Genomic DNA, 20,388 nt, shown 5'->3' with positions numbered 1-20,388 from the left:
TGATAGTCTGGGTGCTGGATGTGATGCTCCCCAGCCTCACCTGCTGCTTCCTCATCTCATCTCATTATCTCTAGCTGCTTTATCCTTCTACAGGGTCGCAGGCAAGCTGGAGCCTATCCCAGCTGACTACGGGCGAAAGGCGGGGTACACCCTGGACAAGTCGCCAGGTCATCACAGGGCTGACACATAGACACAGACAACCATTCACACTCACACCTACGGTCAATTTAGAGTCACCAGTTAACCTAACCTGCATGTCTTTGGACTGTGGGGGAAACCGGAGCACCCGGAGGAAACCCACGCGGACACGGGGAGAACATGCAAACTCCACACAGAAAGGCCCTCGCCGGCCCTGGGGCTCGAACCCAGGACCTTCTTGCTGTGAGGCGACAGCGCTAACCACTACACCACCGTGCCGCCCCTGCTGCTTCCTGTCAGTCAGAAAGTTTATAATCCACTGACAGGTGGAGGAGGGCACAGTGAGCTGGGTGAGCTTGGTGTGAAGGATATCTGGAATGATGGTGTTGAACGCCGAACTGAAGTCCACGAACAGGATCCTGGCGTATGTCCCTGCAGAGTCAAGGTGTTGCAGGATGTAGTGCAGTCCCATACTGATTGCATCATCTGCTGACCTGTTTGCCCAGTAGGCAAACTGCAGGGGGTCCAGCAGGGGGTCTGTGATGTCCTTCAGGTGTGACAACACCAGTCTCTCAAAGGACTTCATGACAACAGATGTGAGGGCTACAGGTCTATAGTCATTCAGTCCTGTGATGGTGGTTTTCTTGGGAACCTGGATTATTGTAGAGCGTTTGAAGCCTGAGGGGACTTCACACAGCTCCAGGGATCTATTGAAGATCTGGGTGAAGATGGGGGCCAGCTGATCAGCACAGACCTTCAGACAGGAGGGTGACACACCGTCTGGGCTGGGTGCCTTCCTGATCTTTTGTCTGCGAAAAAGCTGACAGCATCCTCTTCACAGATCTTGAGTGCTGGTGTGGGGTCAGAGGCGAGAGGAGGCAGAATAGCAGGGAGTGTAAATGGGTCTTTAATGTCTGAGGGGGGGAGAGGTGTGAATGTGTCAAATCTGCAGTAAGGCCAAGTTTACATTAGACTGTATCTGTCTCGTTTTCTTCGCGGATGCACTGTCCATTTACATTAAACCGCCTGGAAACGCTGGGAAACGGGAATCCGCCAGCGTCCACGTATTCAATCCAGACCGTGTCAGCTCCAGTGCTGTGTAAACATTGAGATACGCGGATACGCTGTGCTGAGCTCTAGCTGGCGTCGTCATTGGACAACGTCACTGTGACATCCACCTTCCTGATTCGCTGGCATTGGTCATGTGACGCGACTGCTGAAAAACGGCGCGGACTTCTGCCTTGTATCACCTTTCATTAAAGAGTATAAAAGTATGAAAATACTGCAAATACTGATGCAAATACTGCCCATTATGTAGTTATGATTGTCTTTAGGCTTGCCATCCTTCCACTTGCAAGTGGTAAGTGATATGCGCTGGGATCACACACACAGCGGCTCAGTCCCGAATCACAGCTTGTGCACTTCACTCGCGTGCTCTGTGAGCTGCGCAAGGCCGGAGTGTGCACCCTCCAGAGGGCACTCGCTGTTCAGGGCGGAGTGATTTGGAGCGCAGGATGCCTGCGGAACCGAGCGTATCCGTGTATTGGTGTTGCTGTGTGCACGCAAATCATGTTTTGGTGTTGCTGTGTGCACACTAATCGTTTTAAAAACGTTAATCTGATGATCCACTGATACGGTCTAATGTAAACATGGGCTAAAACACATTCAACTCGTCAGCCAGTTGATGGTTCATTGCAGTGTTGGGGGATGGTCTCCTGTAGTTGGTGATGTTCTTCAGGCCTCTCCACACTGATGCCGGATCGTTGGCTGAAAGGCTGTTTTTGATCCTTTCAGCGTAGCTCCTCTTTTCTGCTTTCACCTCTTTCATCAGTGTGTTTCTGGCCTGTTTGTACAGGACTCTGTCCCCACTTCTGTAGGCCTCCACCTTGGCCTGGTGAAGCTGCCTGAGTTTTGCAGTGAACCAGGGTTTGTTGTTGTATGTGCGGAAGGTCTTGGTGGGCACACACATCCTCACAAAAACTGATGTAAGATGTCACGGTATCAGTCAGTTCATGCAAGTCTGAAGCTGCAGCCTCAAAAACACTCCAATCAGTGCAGTCAAAGCAGGCTTGTAGTTCCACTTTGGCCTCATCGGACCATCTCCTCACCGTCTTTACCACAGGCTTAGCAGATTTCAGCTTCTGCCTGTAGGTCGGGATAAGATGAACAATGCAGTGATCAGATAGTCCCAAGGCTGCACGGGGGACAGAGTGGTATGAGTCCTTTAAAACAGTGTAACAATGGTCCAGAGTGTTAGTGTCCCTGGTAGGACACTTAATGTGCTGTTTATATTTTGGCAGTTCATGGCTGAGGTTTGCTCTGTTAAAGTCCCCCAAAACAATGAGCAAAGTCCGGGTGTTTTTTCTCCACGTTGTTTATCTGGTCAGCCAGGTGTTGTAACGCCTCAGTAACACAAGCCTGAGGAGGGATGTAGACTCCAACCAGAATAAACTAGGAAAACTCTCGCGGAGCATAAAACGGTTTGCAGTTTATGAATAATGTCTCCAGATGAGGACTGCATGATTTGTTTAGAACCGTGACATCAGTACACCAACCTTCTTTAATGTAAAAGCAGACTCCGCCTCCCCTCATTTTCCCCGTGAGCTCCGTTTCACGGTCCGCTCGGTGCAGGTGAAATCCAGGCAGGTGGAGAGAAGTGTCTGGGATGTGCTCACCGAGCCAGGTTTCGGTGAAGCACAAGGCAGCAGATCTGTTAAAATCCTTGTTGATTGTGTTGAGGAGCAGCAGAATCTTCTTGCTGTGAGGTGACAGTGCTAACCACTACACCACCGTGCCACCTTTCAGAATACCCATCATGCTGATACTATTTTGAAGCTTAATAAATAAGCTAAATAACTGCACTGTGCTTGATGGTATTTGTGGATATTTATTTCTTAATAATACCTTGGTTCTAATCAAACTCTTCTCCACTTGAAAATCCACAAATTTCACTATCTATACTACTTTTGTCACCACTACCATCATTCATAAAAATTTCCACCACTTGTTCTGCTGTAAATCGTGTATGCGGTTGCTTACTCGAAGACGGCATTTTGAATCTGACTAAGGTAGTTGTGTTTACTTACAAATACAAGGCAGTAAAAGGCAACCAATCAAAAGAAATGATTAATTCTTACCAGAGTCTGATTGGTGATGGTACAATAATTCTAAGACTATTATTATTTTTTTTTTTTTTTGGGGGGGGGGGGGGGGGGGTCAAGGTATTTTTATTTTGTCATAGCAGCCATTATGTCATCATTCCTGGAGAACTGGTATTTAAAGGGTCCAGCATCAAAGGGTTAAACTGGAAAAAAATGAACAGGATCTTAAATGTAAGATAAAGTGGTGGTGTTTATTTATTTATTTATTTACTTGTTTATTTATTGAAAAAGTTTCTCCTTGATCTGCCAATCAGGAGGTCAGTATAACCTTAAGATTTTTTGTGATTATGGCTCAAGATGTGTTTCATCTCCTTGATATAGATTTTGTGGTCCAGCCTTGCTACTGACTTTATCCCAAGCAGTGACCCACCAGATTAGATGTGACCTGCCAACAATAGCGTAGTGGAATCTAGGCTGATAAGAGATGCCATTCATACACAAAACAGAAGAAGGAATAGGTTAAAGCTGCCAGATGGCAAATTTGATGAACTGTGTAATGTGTTTCAACATAGCCTTTAGAAAATGTATTACAGTTGTAATGATTAGTAGGAGCTGATCATGATCTTGATTCTTTGTTTTTAGCTTGTAAAACATCCAGGTTTTACATCTCAATTATTTTCCACAAGCTGATTTAGCCAGCTGCATGTTGTTGTGTGTCATGGTGTTCCCAGTTCTGAGTAATGGCTCCGAATCAAATATAAAAAGAAATCACTTTACTGTAAATGTGGATTCTTCAGCCATTAACTCTATGCCACTTGGTAACCACTTCCTGTGGAAACTTGTTTATATATATATATATATATATATATATATATATATATATATATATATATTCTTAAATACTTCTGAGAAAAGGGGAAAAAGCTTTCTGTTTCATTGTTACTGCAAGTGCCATGGTGACCGGAGGACAGTTAGATTTCTCCCTGGCAGTTTTCTAACTTTAGCATAGCACTTAAAGCATTTTATAGCAGAGGAGTAATTGCATTAGGTGTTTGTTTTTCAAGATTTATTCAAATTGTTCTGAGCCAGACATCAGGGGAACAAACAACTAAACACATTTAAGGACGCATTTCACAAGTGTTTATGGAGGATTGTGTGTGTTTAGGTATTCTCAAGTGTGGCTAGCTGTTAAAGGAGAAAGTGTCTCACTGTCCTTATTGTTGTTGTCTCTCAGGTCACCTGCCCAATAAACTCTGGACCATTACAGGCCTCATCTGTTTTCTTCCTTTCTATACCTCTGATTCACAGTCTCTTCTTCACTTTACTTTTATTTATTCCAATACAGAGGCTCTCTTTAACTAGGAAGTTGTGAGTATCCCCAGAGCAATGCCCTCAGTTTTTCCTCTCCTGTTACTTTCTTTCCATACTAGTAGTTATTGCCCATGAGCCTGATTTCCTCTGAATGGTGTGCTTCACAGGGAGGGGCTGTGTTGGTCACTGTGTTCTATCAAAATGATGTAAATCACTCCCCGCATCTCCTCAGTGATGTAGACTCGGCCCTAGTGGAAGTCTTCGGCGAGGAGCGCTGATTGCGAGGTCCCATACAATCAAAACTGTCAGGCGAGTCAGGGAGTGGATTCTCTGCTGAGGCTGCGTGCAATGTGTTAGCGCGAGCATGTAGTCTATGGGAAATTAATCATGTGTTGGATTAGCACTAATCCCGTTTTGGAAAATTGAAAATGTTGTCTTGAGCCCCTCTGGGGTGTCACCAGTCCATGTGGAAAGTATGGAGTATGTGTATCCAGTCGTGTCAATTTTCATAGGTGAAAAGTCAGAGAGACAGACAGCCCTTCATTTGATAGTATAGATATCACATTTTTCATCTCATCTGTCTTTCCTTTTTTAACTTACTTTCTTCAATTCTTCCTTCCCTCCTTCCTTCTTAACTTCTCTCCTTCCTTCCTTTATTACCTCCACCAACTTGAGGTTATGTTTTTGCCTCCATTTGTTTGTTTGTTTTCCTGTTTCCAATGTAACTCAAAAAGTAGTGAACAGATTTTGATGAAATTTGGAGGAAAGGTGAGCCATGGGTCAAGGAACAATGGGCTAGATTTTGGTGCAAATCTGGATATGTATGTGGATCCAGGATTTCTTTGTCTTTTCCCAATGTAACTCAAAAAGGAGTGAACGGATTGTGCTGAAATTTGGTGCACAGCTTTTGTATGATCCTAGATTCAAGTCATTTGATTTTGATGATATGGAGCTTGGTTATGCACTCTGCTGTGTGCCCTTCTAGTTTAACTTCTCATCTCATTATCTCTAGCCGCTTTATCCTGTTCTACAGGGTCGCAGGCAAGCTGGAGCCTATCCCAGCTGACTACGGGCGAAAGGCGGGGTACACCCTGGACAAGTCGCCAGGTCATCACAGGGCTGACACATAGACACAGACAACCATTCACACTCACATTCACACCTACGGTCAATTTAGAGTCACCAGTTAACCTAACCTGCATGTCTTTGGACTGTGGGGGAAACCGGAGCACCTGGAGGAAACCCACGCGAACACGAGGAGAACATGCAAACTCTGCACAGAAAGGCCCTCGCCGGCCACGGGGCTCGAACTCGGACCTTCTTGCTGTGAGGCGACAGTGCTAACCACTACACCACCGTGCCGCCCCTAGTTTAACTTACTTTCATTTATTTCCTTTCTTCCTCAATTCTTTAAATAATTTCTCTTACCCTCATTTATTAATTTCTTTACTTTCCTTATTTCCTTTATTTTAGTTCCTTTATTAACTTTCTTTCCTTCTTTATTCCTTCCTTCCTTCCTTCCTTCCTTTCTTACATTTTTTAAATTTTATTTTCTTGTATTTATTGGTCTCTAATCTATCTTTCCTCCCTACCTCCCTGCTTTATTAGTTAATTTCTTAACTTACTTTCCTTCTTTCCTTTTTTAGTTTCTTTCTGAACCTACTCTTCCTTCCTTCCTTCCTTCCTTCCTTCTTTCTTTCTGTAGATCAGGTCCGGCCTAATGTAGATGAAGCATGCAAGTCATTTCCTTTTTCCAGGAGATAAAATGGCACTTAAAAGAATGCTGCAAGATGACAGATTAAAACAAAAAGTGTCTGAATATCCATAATAGTGTTAAGTCCCCTTCTTTCTTTGAGGTTTTTTTTTTTAGCCGTCATTATCTTTCTTCCACAAGACACTTTTTAACAGTGTCTTCATTTTAAAAATAATATTTAATCCCAGCAAATTGTGAAACGGGGGCGGCACGGTGGTGTAGTGGTTAGCGCTGTCGCCTCACAGCAAGAAGGTCCGGGTTCGAGCCCCGTGGCCGGCGAGGGCCTTTCTGTGCGGAGTTTGCATGTTCTCCCTGTGTCCGTGTGGGTTTCCTCCGGGTGCTCCGGTTTCCCCCACAGTCCAAAGACATGCAGGTTAGGTTAACTGGTGACTCTAAGTTGACCGTAGGTGTGAATGGTTGTCTGTGTCTATGTGTCAGCCCTGTGATGACCTGGCGACTTGTCCAGGGTGTACCCCGCCTTTCGCCCGTAGTCAGCTGGGATAGGCTCCAGCTTGCCTGCGACCCTGTAGAAGGATAAAGCGGCTAGAGATAATGAGATGAGCTGAGAAATTGTGAAATGGTGACACATCCATAATGCCCAGCCTTTCTCCACTTCTGAGGACTTGAGGGAAAGTGAGGATGCTTTCATTCTGACTAAGTGATCCTGTCTGACAGGTGTTTTATTCTCCCTGTGGTACACAGCCTGCATGCTGCTGCTACAATAACAAGAAAGGTCAGCTTGAGCAAGACTGGAGTTTTCCCTCAATAGATAATATGGATAGAACTACACTGTGCAAGTTAGATGTATCCTGGAAAACTGGCTGTGCTTTCACAGCAGACATGTTGTAGTAATTGGAAGTGAAGAAGTCAACAGTAGTCTCAGTGACTGCTATGCATTCCCACTGAGTTATAGAGGCTATTTGAAGTTCTGTCCAGAACCACATTAAAGATGAAACTACAGAAGCTCCAATCAGCGCAGTGTATTCAGTTGTGATGGCACGCAGATCAGTGGAGTACAAAGAGTTTAAGGAACCAATTTTGGATTTACTCATTATCTAAGGGTTTCAATTCAGGCAATTTTCTGCTTTAGGTGTATATCATAATACTACAGAACATTTTATACATCCATCAGCCACAGAGGTCATGCTTCCTGCTAAGGATACTACTAACTGCTTGCTTTCTAAATGTACTTATTTCTGTATAGCTCCAACCAATCAAATATGAGGTAGACAAGCTCAAGCATAACTTTAGAACAAAATTATAACTTCAAATTCAAACCATTATTGGTTTCATTATTCTTGTAATTAATCATTTATTAAATTCATTCAATGCATGAACAATACAAAACATTGATTATTGACACAGTATACAGCAGACAAGATTTAGTATGTTGTGAATACAATATGTTAAATTAAAAGCTTATGTGAAAGTGCTTAATGATTTATTATAATTGCAAGACACAGTCTAATGACGAGCACTCAGAATGATGATAATTGCTTTTGGAAGTAGTATTGTTGTGTAGGTGAGTGCAGTCTCAGGCCAAGTTTACATTAGACCGTATCTGTCTCGTTTTCTTCGCGGATGCACTGTCCGTTTACATTAAACCACCTGGAAACGCCGGGAAACGGGAATCCGCCAGGGTCCACGTATTCAATCCAGATCGTGTGTGGTCCGGTGCTGTGTAAACATTGAGAATACGCGGATACGCTGTGCTGAGCTCTAGCTGGCGTCGTCATTGGACAACGTCACTGTGACATCCACCTTCCTGATTCGCTGGCGTTGGTCATGTGACGCGACTGCTGAAAAACGGCGCGGACTTCCGCCTTGTATCACCTTTCATTAAAGAGTATAAAAGTATGAAAATACTGCAAATACTGATGCAAATACTGCCCATTGTGTAGTTATGATTGTCTTTAGGCTTGCCATCCTTCCACTTGCAAGTGGTAAGTGATATGCACTGAGATCACACACACAGCGGCTCAGTCCCGAATCACTGCTCGTGCACTATACTCGCGCGCTCTGTGAGCTGTGCAGGGCCAGAGTGCGCACCCTCCAGAGGGCACTCGCTGTTCAGGGCGGAGTGATTTGGAGCCAGGATGCCTGCAGAGCCGAGCGTATCCGTGTATTGGTGTTGCTGTGTGCACGCGAATCGTGTATTGGTGTTACTGTGTGCACACTAATCGTTTTAAAAACATTAATCTGATGATCCGCTGATACGGTCTAATGTAAACCCCACCTCAGTGATGAGCTGCCCAGAGTTTGGGCAGTGCTGCATCAGACAGTGAAAAAGGCTCAGCAGTGCAGATGAACCCTCCGTTTCTGCCAAAGCAATCCCTTTTCATTTATAGTTAGCAAGCTGACAAGAATATTATCGCTTGCTGATTTTCTGAAGCTTGGTCTTTTGGGAGCCTCTGGAGTGTTCATGTACTTGCACTTGAACTGCGCTCACTTTTATCTGTTAGCACTCATGAATAGCTTTCACTATAAACACAAAAGCCCATGTTTACTCTCTTTAGTCCCGGCCACATTTTCACATAAGTCCTTGATGGACACTGAAGATGTACACAAATGTAAGTATTATTCAAAATGAATGTATGTTTGCTAAAACAGATACATGTACAGATATGAATCAGAGGTGCACTATTTTATGTTTAGAAAGCTTAACAGGTCCACTGGTTGAGACTAGAGATGTGCATCGGGACTGAGGTCCTGTTTGACGCAATAAAAATTTCGCATGGGTGAAAGGTTTTTAAGTTCATGTGGGTGTGAGTGAGCTCACTGGCCAAAGAAGAACCATGTTCATTAACAAGAACATATCATGCTGATCGATGTACAACTCTGATTCCAAAACAGTTGGGACACTGTGTAACATGTAAATAAAAACAGAATGTGATGTGCAAATCATGGAAACCTGATATTTCGTTGAATATAGTACAAAGACAACATATCAAATGCTGAAACTGAGACATTTTATTGTTTTTTGAAAAATATATGCGTATTTTGAATTTGATGTCAGCAACACATTTCAAAAAAGTCATGACAGTGCCACTGTGTTGTAACACCTCTAATTTTAACAACATTCTGTAAATGTTTGGGAACTGAGGAGACCAGTTGCTATAGTTCTGAAAGTGAATGCGTCCCATTTTTGCCTGATATACAATTTCAGTTGCGCAACAGTTTGGGGTCTCCTATGTCGTATCTGGACTGCAGGCAGGCCAGTTTAGCACCCAGACTCTTTTACTATGGATCCATGCAGTTTTAATGTATGCAGAATGTGGTTTGGCATTGTATTACTGAAAGAAAGAAGGCCTTCCCTGAAAAAGATGTCATCTGGATCGAAGCATGTTGCTCCAAAAGCTGTATATATCATTCAGCATTAATGGTGCCTTGTCATGACCCAAAGGCCATGGAAACAGATAGGACCCAATGTGCAATTATGGGAAATGAGAGGAAGTGTACCTGAGGAGTAGATTCATGAGGCAGGCAGGCGACAGGCGCAGCAGCACAGCCCAAAACCAATTCACTGATTTCCCAGAAGATGGCGTTAAGTCCCAATTAACAGCAACCAAAGTCGTAATCAACACGTAAGCAAAGTCTGAAGCCAGAGTCACAATCAGAGATCCCAAAAATGGCAGGCAAAAATCGTAATCCAAAAAAGTAAACAAAGTCAAGGAACAGAGCATGAACATAAATGAGAGCGTGAGCCTGAGCAAGACAAAACTTACAGAACTTACAGCAAGTATTTATCGATGCTGCGTGAATCTCCTCGGTGTGTTTATATGGGATGGCTGATAAAAACACGTAGAAGGTGTGCTAACACAGTGCAGGGAGAACGGGGAAAAATGCAGAGCGGAGTGCAAAGGTGCAGATCAGGATCTGGAAGTTCTAGGCTGGATTGTGACAGTACCCCCCCCCCCCCCCCTTACAGACACCTCTGGGTGTCCCAGACAGGGTTCCTGGGTTCTTGCAGTGGAAATCCCTGATGAGCGCAGGGTCAAGGATAAACCACATTGGCACCTAACACCTCTCCTCTGGGCCATAGCCCTCCCAGTTGAACAGGTACTGTAGTCCCCGACCCCTTCGACAGACCTTTACTAGTTTCTTAACTGTGTCAGCCTCCCCTCCATCGATGATCCTGGGAGGGGGAGGGATCTTGGAAGGAGGGGAGAAGGGGCTGGAGACCAGGGGTCTCAGTTGTGAGACATGAAAAAATGAGTGGAGCCACCGCATAGACCTGAGTAATGCTAACCTGACAGTCGTGGGATTAATGACCTTAGAAATGGGGAAGGGTCCAACAAACCTGTGGGCCAGCTTGCGTGAAGAGACCTTGAGAGCGAGATTGGCTGTGGATAACATGACCTTTTGTCCTGGGTGGTAAACACGAGCTGGCCTGTGATGACAATCTGCTATCCTTTTGTACGTGTGATTGGCGTGCAAAAGGTGGCGTCTGGCACGCACCCAAGTTCTGCAGCAGTGCTGGACAAAAGCTTGGGCTGAAGGAACAGATGCCTCCTCCTCTTGCTTGGGGAAAAGAGGGGGCTGGTAACCGAGATGACACTGGAAGGGAGTCAGCCTGGTAGATGATGAGGGAAAGCTGTTGTGGGCACATTCGATCAAAGGGAGCACCTGGCTCCAGGAAGACAAATCGCCAGAAGTTAGGCACTGTAAAGCAATCTCCAGTTTCTGATTGATGTGTTCTGTCAGCCCATTAGTCTGAGGGTGGTAACCCGAGGAGAGGATGGGAGTGACCCCAATAACCTGCAGAACTCTTTCCAGAAATGACTGGAGAACTGGGGGCCTTGGTCAGATACAATGTCTGTAGGCAGACCATGAATCTGAAATGCATGGTAGATCATCAGTTCCACTGTTTCTTTGGCAGAAGGTAGCTTAGGGAGGGGAATGAAGTGAGCCACCTTAGAGAAGCGATTGATGATCATCATGATGCAGGTATTGCCCTTGGAGCAGGGGAGGCCAATGACAAAATCCATGGCAACATGGGACCAAGGACAGTGTGGTACAGGTAGGGGCCTTAATAGTCCAGCAGCCAGTTGGTTGCTATTCTTGTTCCTGGAGCAGCTGTCACAAGCTGCCACAAAGGTCCTAATGTCTCACCGCATGGTCAGCCACCAGAAACATTGCTTAAGGACAGCAAGGGTTCGTGCTGCCCCAGGATGACAGGCTAGGAAGGAGCTGTGCCCCCAGTGCAGTACTTGGGAGCGCATGCAAGGGGGGCATGTACAAACAGTTGGGTGGACCATAGCCTGGTCCTGGATTGCTGGACAGGGAGTTTTGGACAGTGGTTTCTATATCAAGTTGGGCAGTGGCCACAAGGCAATGGGCAGGGAGGATGGGCTCAGTGGTGTCTTGCTGAGAGTTCAGAGAAAACTGCCTGGAAAGAGCATTAGGCTTGACATTCTTAGAACCAGGTCTGAAGGAGAGCACAGAGTTGAAGTGGGAGGAAAAACAGAGACCACCTGGCTTGGAGTGCATTGAGATGTTTGGCAGTCCTGAGGTACTCGAGATTCTTATGGTCTGTCCAAATGATAAATGGAATCTGTCACCTCCAACCAATGCCTCCATTCTTCTAAGGCCAGCTTGATAGCTAGCAATTCGCAAGCCCCAATGCCATAGTTGTATTCAGCTGGGGTCATGCAATGAGAAAAAAAATTGTGCAGGGGTGTACCTTGTTGTCTTTGGCTGACCTCTGGGACAGAACAGCTCTGACACCAGCGTCAGAGGCATCCACTTCAAGAATGAAATGAATGGCGGGGTCTGGGATAATGAGGACTGGGGCCATGGTGAATCTGCTCTTAAGAGAAGAGAAGGCTTTCTCAGCATGGTTGGTCCAAGAAAAGGGGTGCTTGAAGGACACAAGTTCGGTCAGAGGGGCAGAAATGGTGCTATAATTCTTGATGAACCTTCGGTAAAAATTAGCAAAACCCAAAAAGCATTGCAGTTCCTTATGGGAAAAGGGAACAGGCCACTCAAGCACTGCCTTGACCTTGTTGGGGTCCATTTGGACCACCCCAGGGGATATAACAAAGCCCAAGAAGGATACTGTGTGCTTATGACACTCGCACTTTTCTGCTTTGGCAAAGAATTGGTTTTCTAAGGCAGGACCTGTCTGACATGGGACCGATGGACCTCCAGTGTGGGGGAGAAGATGAGGATATCATTGAGGTAAACAAAAAAGAACTGGCTAATGAAGTCTCGCAGTATGTCATTGATCAGGGCTTGAAAGACAGAGTGGGCCTTAGTGAGCCCAAAGGGAAAAATGAAATACTCATAGTGGCCCATAGGAGTGTTAAACGCCATCTTCCACTCATCTCCTTTTCTTATTCTCTTATGCGTTGTGGAGGTCTAGCTTGATAAAAAAAACTGTGCCCTCTGAAGTAATTTGAAGGTGGTGGACATGAGTGGGAGGGGATAGCGATTCCTGACAGTGATAGCATTAAGCCCCGGAGAGTCGATGTAGGGCCTGAGGGACTTGTCTTTCTTTTCCACAAAGAAGAACCCTGCTCCAGCAGGGGAGGATGATAGGTGAATGATGCCAGCTGCTAGAGACTCTCATCTCATTATCTCTAGCTGCTAGCTGCTTTATCCTGTTCTACAAGGTCACAGGCAAGCTGGAGCCTATCCCAGCTGACTACAGGCGAAAGGAGGGGAACACCCTGGACAAGTCACCAGGTCATCACAGGGCTGACACATAGACACAGACAACCATTCACACTCACATTCATACCTACAGTCAATTTTAGAGTCACCAGTTAACCTAACCTGCAAGTCTTTGGACTGTGGGGGAAACCGGAGCACCCAGAGGAAACCCATGCGGACACGGGGAGAACATGCAAACTCCGCACAGAAAGGCCCTTGCCGGCCACAGGGCTCAAACCCGGACCTTCTTGCTGTGAGGCGACAGCGCTAACCACTACACCACCATGCCGCCCCCTGCTAGAGACTCCAAAATGTATTTGTCCATGGCCTCCCACTCCAAGGGGGAAAGAGAGTAGATACGGCCCCTGGGAGGTGGGGTTCCAGGTAGCAGTTCAATGGCACAATCGTAAGGTTGGTGTGGAGGAAGGGAGGTGGCATGAGCCTTACTGAACACCACATGAAGATCCAGATATTCAGGAAGCAAATTAGAGAAATCAATAGTCTCATCAGGGCTGGTGATAAGAGGGGCCAGGGGAGTTGGAGCAGATGATAGGCAGGAGGCCAGGCAATGAGTACTCCAAGAGAGAATGGTCCCATCGCTCCAGTTAATGTGGGGGTTGTGGAGGCATAACCAGGGGAGACCCAGGACAATAAACTCTATGGAATCGGTCATAGCGAAGAACGTAATTGATTCGACTCTAGTGTACACTGTAAAAAAAAATGTTTTGAATTAAAAAAAGTGAGTAACCTGGTTACCTTAAAATTTTGAGTTCATTAAAACTCATTTAGTAAGTTAGCATAATGAGGCAATCAAGTTGCATTGTGCTACTTTACTATATGAGTTTCAACAAACTTGAAATTTTAAGGCAACCAGGTTAATCACTAAGTTAACACAACTTATTTTTTTACAGTGTAGCCCATATGGTCAAATCCCACTGAACGGCTTCTGTAGCCCAAACTGCTGAAAAATGTTAATGCTGACACCTTTCTGTTATAGCCAGCATTAACCTTTTCAGCAGTTTGTGCTACAGTAGTTCTTCTGTGGGATTGGACCATATGGGCTATAGCCTTTCTTGCCCTATATGAATCAATGAGCCTTTGACACCCATGATCCTGTTGCTGGTTCACCAGTTGTCCTTCCTTGGACCACTTTTGGTAGGTACTAACCGCTGCATACTGGGAATACCCCACAAGATGTGCCATTTTGGAGATGCTCAGACCCAGTCATCGAGCCATCACAATTTGGCCCTTGTCAAAGTCACAAAGTTACGCTTGCCCATTTTTCCTGTTTCCAACACATCAACTTCGAGAGCTGATTGTTCTCTTGCTGCCTAATATATCCCACCCCTTAATAGGTGCCATTGTAACAACATCATCAATGTAATTCACTTTATCTGTCATTGTTATTAATTTTCTGGTTGACTGGTGTATTTATCGGTTATTATGGGAAAGATTGGTTTTTGAGGCTATATGGTTGAAAAGTATATTGTGCAAAAGGAGAAAATGCAATGCTGAGGTTATTACAGAGATTCCCATCCTTCCAAGACTCCATCTTCATTAATTAGAAGTATGGACTTAAGCAATCCCTCATACAAACAAACCAATCTAACTTCTTATTTGCACTCTCTTGTTACACAAAGATTTAAATAAGCCAGGAGTCAAACTGTGAAATGGTCAGCTCTCATCTTCTGAAGTGACATTTACAGCTTTGGAATTATTGCCAAGCTTCCCAGCCAGGAGTGGTTACTATCAAGGGAACAAGTGTGCAAAGATTAAATAATTTTAAATAAGGATTTATGGGTTATTGAAAAATGGATTAGGGTATCAAGCCCCTCATTTTCTCCTGCATTCAGTGTTTTTTGTCTAAAGTGCTTTTTCTTGTCTCTATCTCTCAGCCTAAACCGCATGAACAAACGCTACTCTAAACCTATACTGGCTGGCCAAGACATCCTCTTGAAAAAAAGTTGCCATTTGGATTTAAATAAGCAAATACATAAGAGCCTTTGATTGGATAATTACTGCAGTGATTTATGTATTTCAACAGGCAGCAATTCTTTTAACCCTAACTGATGCAGTGAGGAGCTTCTCACTTTTTAAACAACCATGTCGGAAAATGTATCCCATGCTTATGGAAAAGATGTTACTGTGTTTCAGGGTCAAATTATTGGCCTGCATCAAGCAAATAAAACAATTAAGGAGATTGCTGAAATGACTGGAATTGTGTTAACCCTCTGGGGTCTGGGTATTTTCTGGCACTCTAATGATTTTAGTATACTCTGATTTTGTTGTCAATTTCAACAAATCTAAGCAGTATTTTCAAAGTCATATGACTTTTTTTGTATTCAGCACAAGTTCAGCTACAATACAGTATATCTGTGTAGTATGTATGTCATGATTGTACTTTTAAAAATAAATAAATAGATAAATAAATAAATAAATGAAAATGTTGTAAAAAGCAGTTTTAGAACTGTGTTGGAGTAACCTCCTGGGAACCAAGAAAAAAATGTGTCTCTCAATTTCTCTTTTGTTGTGATTTCCTTACTAGGAATTTCCCAGCAACCATCCTAGTCACATGATATATCATTGGAAAGTCCAGGATGTACTCTTTACAACACACCAGGATTCAAGTGAATAGCTTGAAAGAGTAAGAGGGTGTGCACGTAAAACAAATGTCAACTACAGAGGACACAAGTCTATGGGTTGGTTCTCAGGAGGATATGTGAAAAAAAAACTGACCTTACCCATTGTGTCAAATCATTTTGGTCACTTGAGGTGATTTTGTTCAGTCTTAGGAATGGATCAAGCACACAAACTTAAATCTGCTTCATTGATTTGGACAATTAACTGGCCATCAAAAAAATTATGTCCTATTGTTTTGGAATAAAGGGTTTGCAGTGGGAGGGGTATTCAGTGAGAAGGGTAAAAAAAATCCATGTGAAGTGAAAACCCCTCCCACTGCCATCTCTTAATCCGTTCAGATTAACTCTTAATTCCATCAGATCAAGTCACAATGGGTAAGGTCATGTTTTGTTTTGTTTTTTTTCACACATTCCAATACAGTTCTAAAACTGCTTTTTACAACAGCTTAATTTATCTGGTATTTGACTTTATTTTGGTATTTGACTCTATTCAGTGTGTCTTGAAATTAACCCTTGTACTATTTTATTCAGTTCAGAGCCACAACCTATTCTATTACTGTTTTACACACTTACTCTGGAATTTTTCTCCCACTCCAACTCCAAATTGGAGCAAAATTAACTATTTTTGAGAAAATAATTTTAACTCTGGAAAAATTGCTAAGTCATTTTTCCTGTGTATGCACTACAACACATGCACATCAACCGATAAGTTCATAAGAAATAGAAGAAACATTTACACTTACTCCAGTTGCTCTTTGGCTGGATAAAGTAGAAGTGAAAAAAAAGGCACTGCGTCTCAGTTCTCAAGATTGAACTGAATCACTGTCCTGAATCATGAATTGATTCACTGTCCTGAAATTGAATCGCTGTCCTGAGTCATCCAAAGTGCATAAAATCCATGTGCCATCTTGCAACAAGTTTTACCTCCAAACAGCCTAAACTATGGCTGACAGATATTATCCCGTTTACGGTGGGCATTCCCACCGCAAAAGAGAAACCAGTCGAAACCGGAAGAGTGAAAGTGATTATCATTCCATTACCATGTGAATAGTCTTTTATGAATGCATAAGTGCGCGCTCAGCACTCCAACTCCGGTGTGACTGAGTAAGGTGACAAGTTTTATGTTTCATCCAATTTAGGTCATTTAAAAACTATAATATTATTTGGCAGTGGGTACATAGGAAAGTGTAAAGTATAAAGTTTTGGTCAATATGTTTATCATGCTTGTATGATGAAAAAATTGAAGATATTTATCTAAATACATGACCTACTCATTCTAAACTTGTCGAGCTTCACCGGCGAAGCTCTCGACCCCACAGGGTTAAGAACAGTCCAATGCATTATTAAAACCTGGATGGATAGTGGTAAAACATCAATTTCATGGAAAAAATATGTAGTTGGAAAAATATCTTGACTATGATCAGAGATTGTCACATCCACACACATTTACGCACACATGTCTAACTTCCACTCGTACATGCTCGGAGCAGCGCGCGCCTCAAAGACTTAGTGCTCGCACCTGTCCCAGATTAAAGTGCAATCAGCACACATGTATAAGGACACTGAGAACTCACACAGGTTGCAAAGTATTGCGTTGATTGTCACCATTACCAAGCTGTGTTATTGTATTGTCTTTCTGGTTCTTGACTCACGTTCTGTGTTTTGGATTCTGTTTTTGTCGATTTGGACTGTATGCCCGTTTGTTATTCTTATAATAAACACACTCTTCTGCACTTACATCCACTTCCACTCCAACCGTTTTCTGACAGAGATCACTTAAATGCTTGGTGAAATTGAATTGTTAAAAAAAAAAAAACACAGTAGAACTCATGGCTATGTTTAATAGTGAAATTAAGAGCATTCCCACACTCACAATGTGATGAGAACTCACAGGATTGGAACTAAACAGCTGTGTGGCCATAAAAACTAACTAACTAACTAACTAACTAACTAACTAACTAAATAAATAAATAAATAAATAAATAAATAAATAAAAACACTTGTTAGTGAGACTAATCAAGGGGAAAGACTTCAATTTGCTGGGGAGCACAAAAGTGGGACTATGGAGCAATGGAAAAAGGTCATCTGGTCTGATAAGTCTAGATTTACCCTATCCCTGAGTGATGGGCGTGTCAGTGTAAGAAGGCATGTGCATAAAGCGATGCACCCATTGTGCATAGTGGCCACTGTACAAGCCTCTGGAGGCCATGCCATGATCTGGGGTGGCTTCAGTTGGTCAGGTTGAGGTTCAGCAATGTTATGGGGCAATAAAATGAAGTCAGCTGAAGACCTGAATGACCAGGTTATTATCAAATCAATGGATTTTTTTTCTTCCCTGATGGCATGGGCATAAAATTAAGGGTCAGATTGTGAAAGAGTTGTCCAGGAAGCATGAGGAATCATTTTCACACATGAATTGGCCACCACAGAGTCCTGACCTTAACCCCACTGAGAATCTTTGGGATGTGCTGGAGAAGACCACCACAGTGGTTGGACTCTCCCATCCTCAATACAAGATCTCGGCAAAAAATTAATACAACTCTGGACTGAAATAAACAATGCTACAGCGAATGCATACTGTAATCAAAGCTAAAGGTGGGCCAACCAAATATTAGAGTGAGCGACTTTTTTTTGGCAGGGCTACACTACACAACGTTGTTGGCCTTGTAGGCAACTACAAGTTCATTCAGAATGTTTTGTTGTATTTGAAGGGCTGCATGTCACCTGGCATATCTTAATTGGAAAAAATAAATAAATAAGACAAAATAATTTTAAAAAAATGGTAACAATACCGGGTGGGACTGTGGTGTAGTGGTTAGCGCTGTCGCCTCACAGCAAGAAGGTCTGGGTTTGAGCCCCGTGGCTGGTGAGGGCCTTTCTGTGTGGAATTTGCATGTTCTCCCCGTGTCCACGTGAGTTTCCTCCGGGTGCTCCGGTTTCCCCCACAGTCCAAAGACATGCAGGTTAGGTTAACTGGTGACTCTAAATTGACCATAGGTGTGAATGGTTGTCTGTGTGTCAGCCCCGTGATGACCTGGCGACTTGTCCAGGGTGCACCTCGCCTTTTGCCCGTAGTCAGCTGGGATAGGCTCCAGCTTGCCTGCGACCCTGTAGAACAGGATAAAGCGGCTAGAGATAATGAGATGAGAAAATCCACCACCAGAGTTATCAAATTTTCCTCCATGGTAGGTGACTAGGGAATAGTTTGAATGGAGCCAAAATTTACATGACTGTGTTCACGAGGATTCTTTGCAGCGGAACACTTCTAAATTGTGAATGATTGCCGCCAAACTGCATCATAGCTCTTTCCTATAAAGCTGTCTGAAGTTCAACTTTATTCTCATGCTCCCACCACCCAAGATGTGCCACCAACAGTCTCACCACTGAGAGACCTTGGCTCACATGGAAAATTAATAACTTCCAGTCGTTTTGACACTCACCACGTTTTGTGTGTATGTAGGGTAAGACATCACTCTAGAAAACCAAGTTACTAGAATTCATATAGATTTAACACTGTCAAATGCCAATACAAACAACTCATGAACTAATGTTCAAATAATAACAAATTGCCAAAGAAGGTTGTCGATCTATTTTGATCAGTATTTCAGGGTCCTTTCTCTAGTCCTGGACGTGTACTTGGTTACCAACTTTTATAGATAATGAGTGATTGAAAGTGTATTCATGGCCAAACAGTACCAGGATGACTCAGCTGGACTTAAGATATACAGCAGGCTTTGCAGTTGCAGGGGTTGAGAATTACATAGCAACTTGCAAAGATAGATTTTAACCAAGCAGAACAGAGATCAGCTGCTGGGTTGGAAGAGTAGCAAAGAGGGCTCCAGGCTTTCAGAGCTGTGAGTAGATACATTTAAGTCTGGATAGAATTCTATATTTCAAGTAGCTGAAGACAAATAGAAGAGCTAATCATGCATAGGTATTTCTTGCATGTGATTAAAAGCAATGCACAGCATTATTGAAATAACAATTTGTCCTTATTTGTCCTGATTGAATGGCTGCTGGTTTACATTTGAGTAAGTTAGCACAGTTGCTTACAGTAGACCCTCACAATCCCTATTTCTTTTGTATTTATTGTAGTTAACTGCATTTTCCCAGTTGAATTTAATGATGACTGTTTGATCAGACTTTAGAAGAACTGGGTATTTTAAGGTAATGACAGTCCCCCAGTGGTGTAGAACTCACAGCTTTACAAACACATTAAATTTAGGTCTAAGCTTGTTAAGTAGTTATGTTGTCAGCGTCTGTTGCTAATGCACAACCTATATGCGGCCATATGTTGTGGCTGCACATGCGCAGCCTTAAGTAGTCTTAAGCTGTACACTCTGGATTAACATAGGCCTGATGTTTCCTAATTTACAGAGCACCTTTATTTTTCACTCACATTATCCCTTGGTTTTCACACTCGCTGTCCCTTTTTAATGTTGTCATTATAGGTTTTGCAAGGGCAAGCTGAATTATAGATGAACTGTTTATTTACTGGCTGCCAAGATTATGCTCAGACCTTGTGATTCTGCACATCCATGCAGAAGTGTGTGTGTGTGTGTGGGGGGGGGGAGATTTATTTCTCCCCTGGGCTTTCAGAAACTCAGGAAGAGTAGATCACAAGAAGAGAAGATCAGCTTTTAAGGCTCATAATTGATAGGGAGGCAATATACGATGTTTATGGTCAAGTTTTTGCATTGCAAATGACAGCAATGTTAAAGTCACTTCTCATGAATTTGCCCTTTGTTTGTTTTTTCTTTGTTTTTTTTTTTGAGAAATGCATTTGAGCCAC

At 43.4% G+C, this 20,388-nt stretch overlaps 1 protein-coding gene across 1 annotated transcript in view; it reads left to right on the top strand.

The window, feature by feature from the left end:
• The window catches only part of pcdh15b (protocadherin-related 15b), a 462,078-nt gene that overhangs the window by 152,069 nt on the left and 289,621 nt on the right, over window positions 1-20,388 (top strand). The gene's annotated exons all lie outside the window — the stretch shown is intronic.

Source organism: Neoarius graeffei, chromosome 14 (genome assembly GCF_027579695.1).
Source record: "Neoarius graeffei isolate fNeoGra1 chromosome 14, fNeoGra1.pri, whole genome shotgun sequence".
NCBI lineage: Eukaryota > Metazoa > Chordata > Actinopteri > Siluriformes > Ariidae > Neoarius > Neoarius graeffei.
The sequence above is the reverse complement of the archived record's forward strand: the minus strand, read 5'-3'. Positions and strand labels throughout refer to the sequence as shown.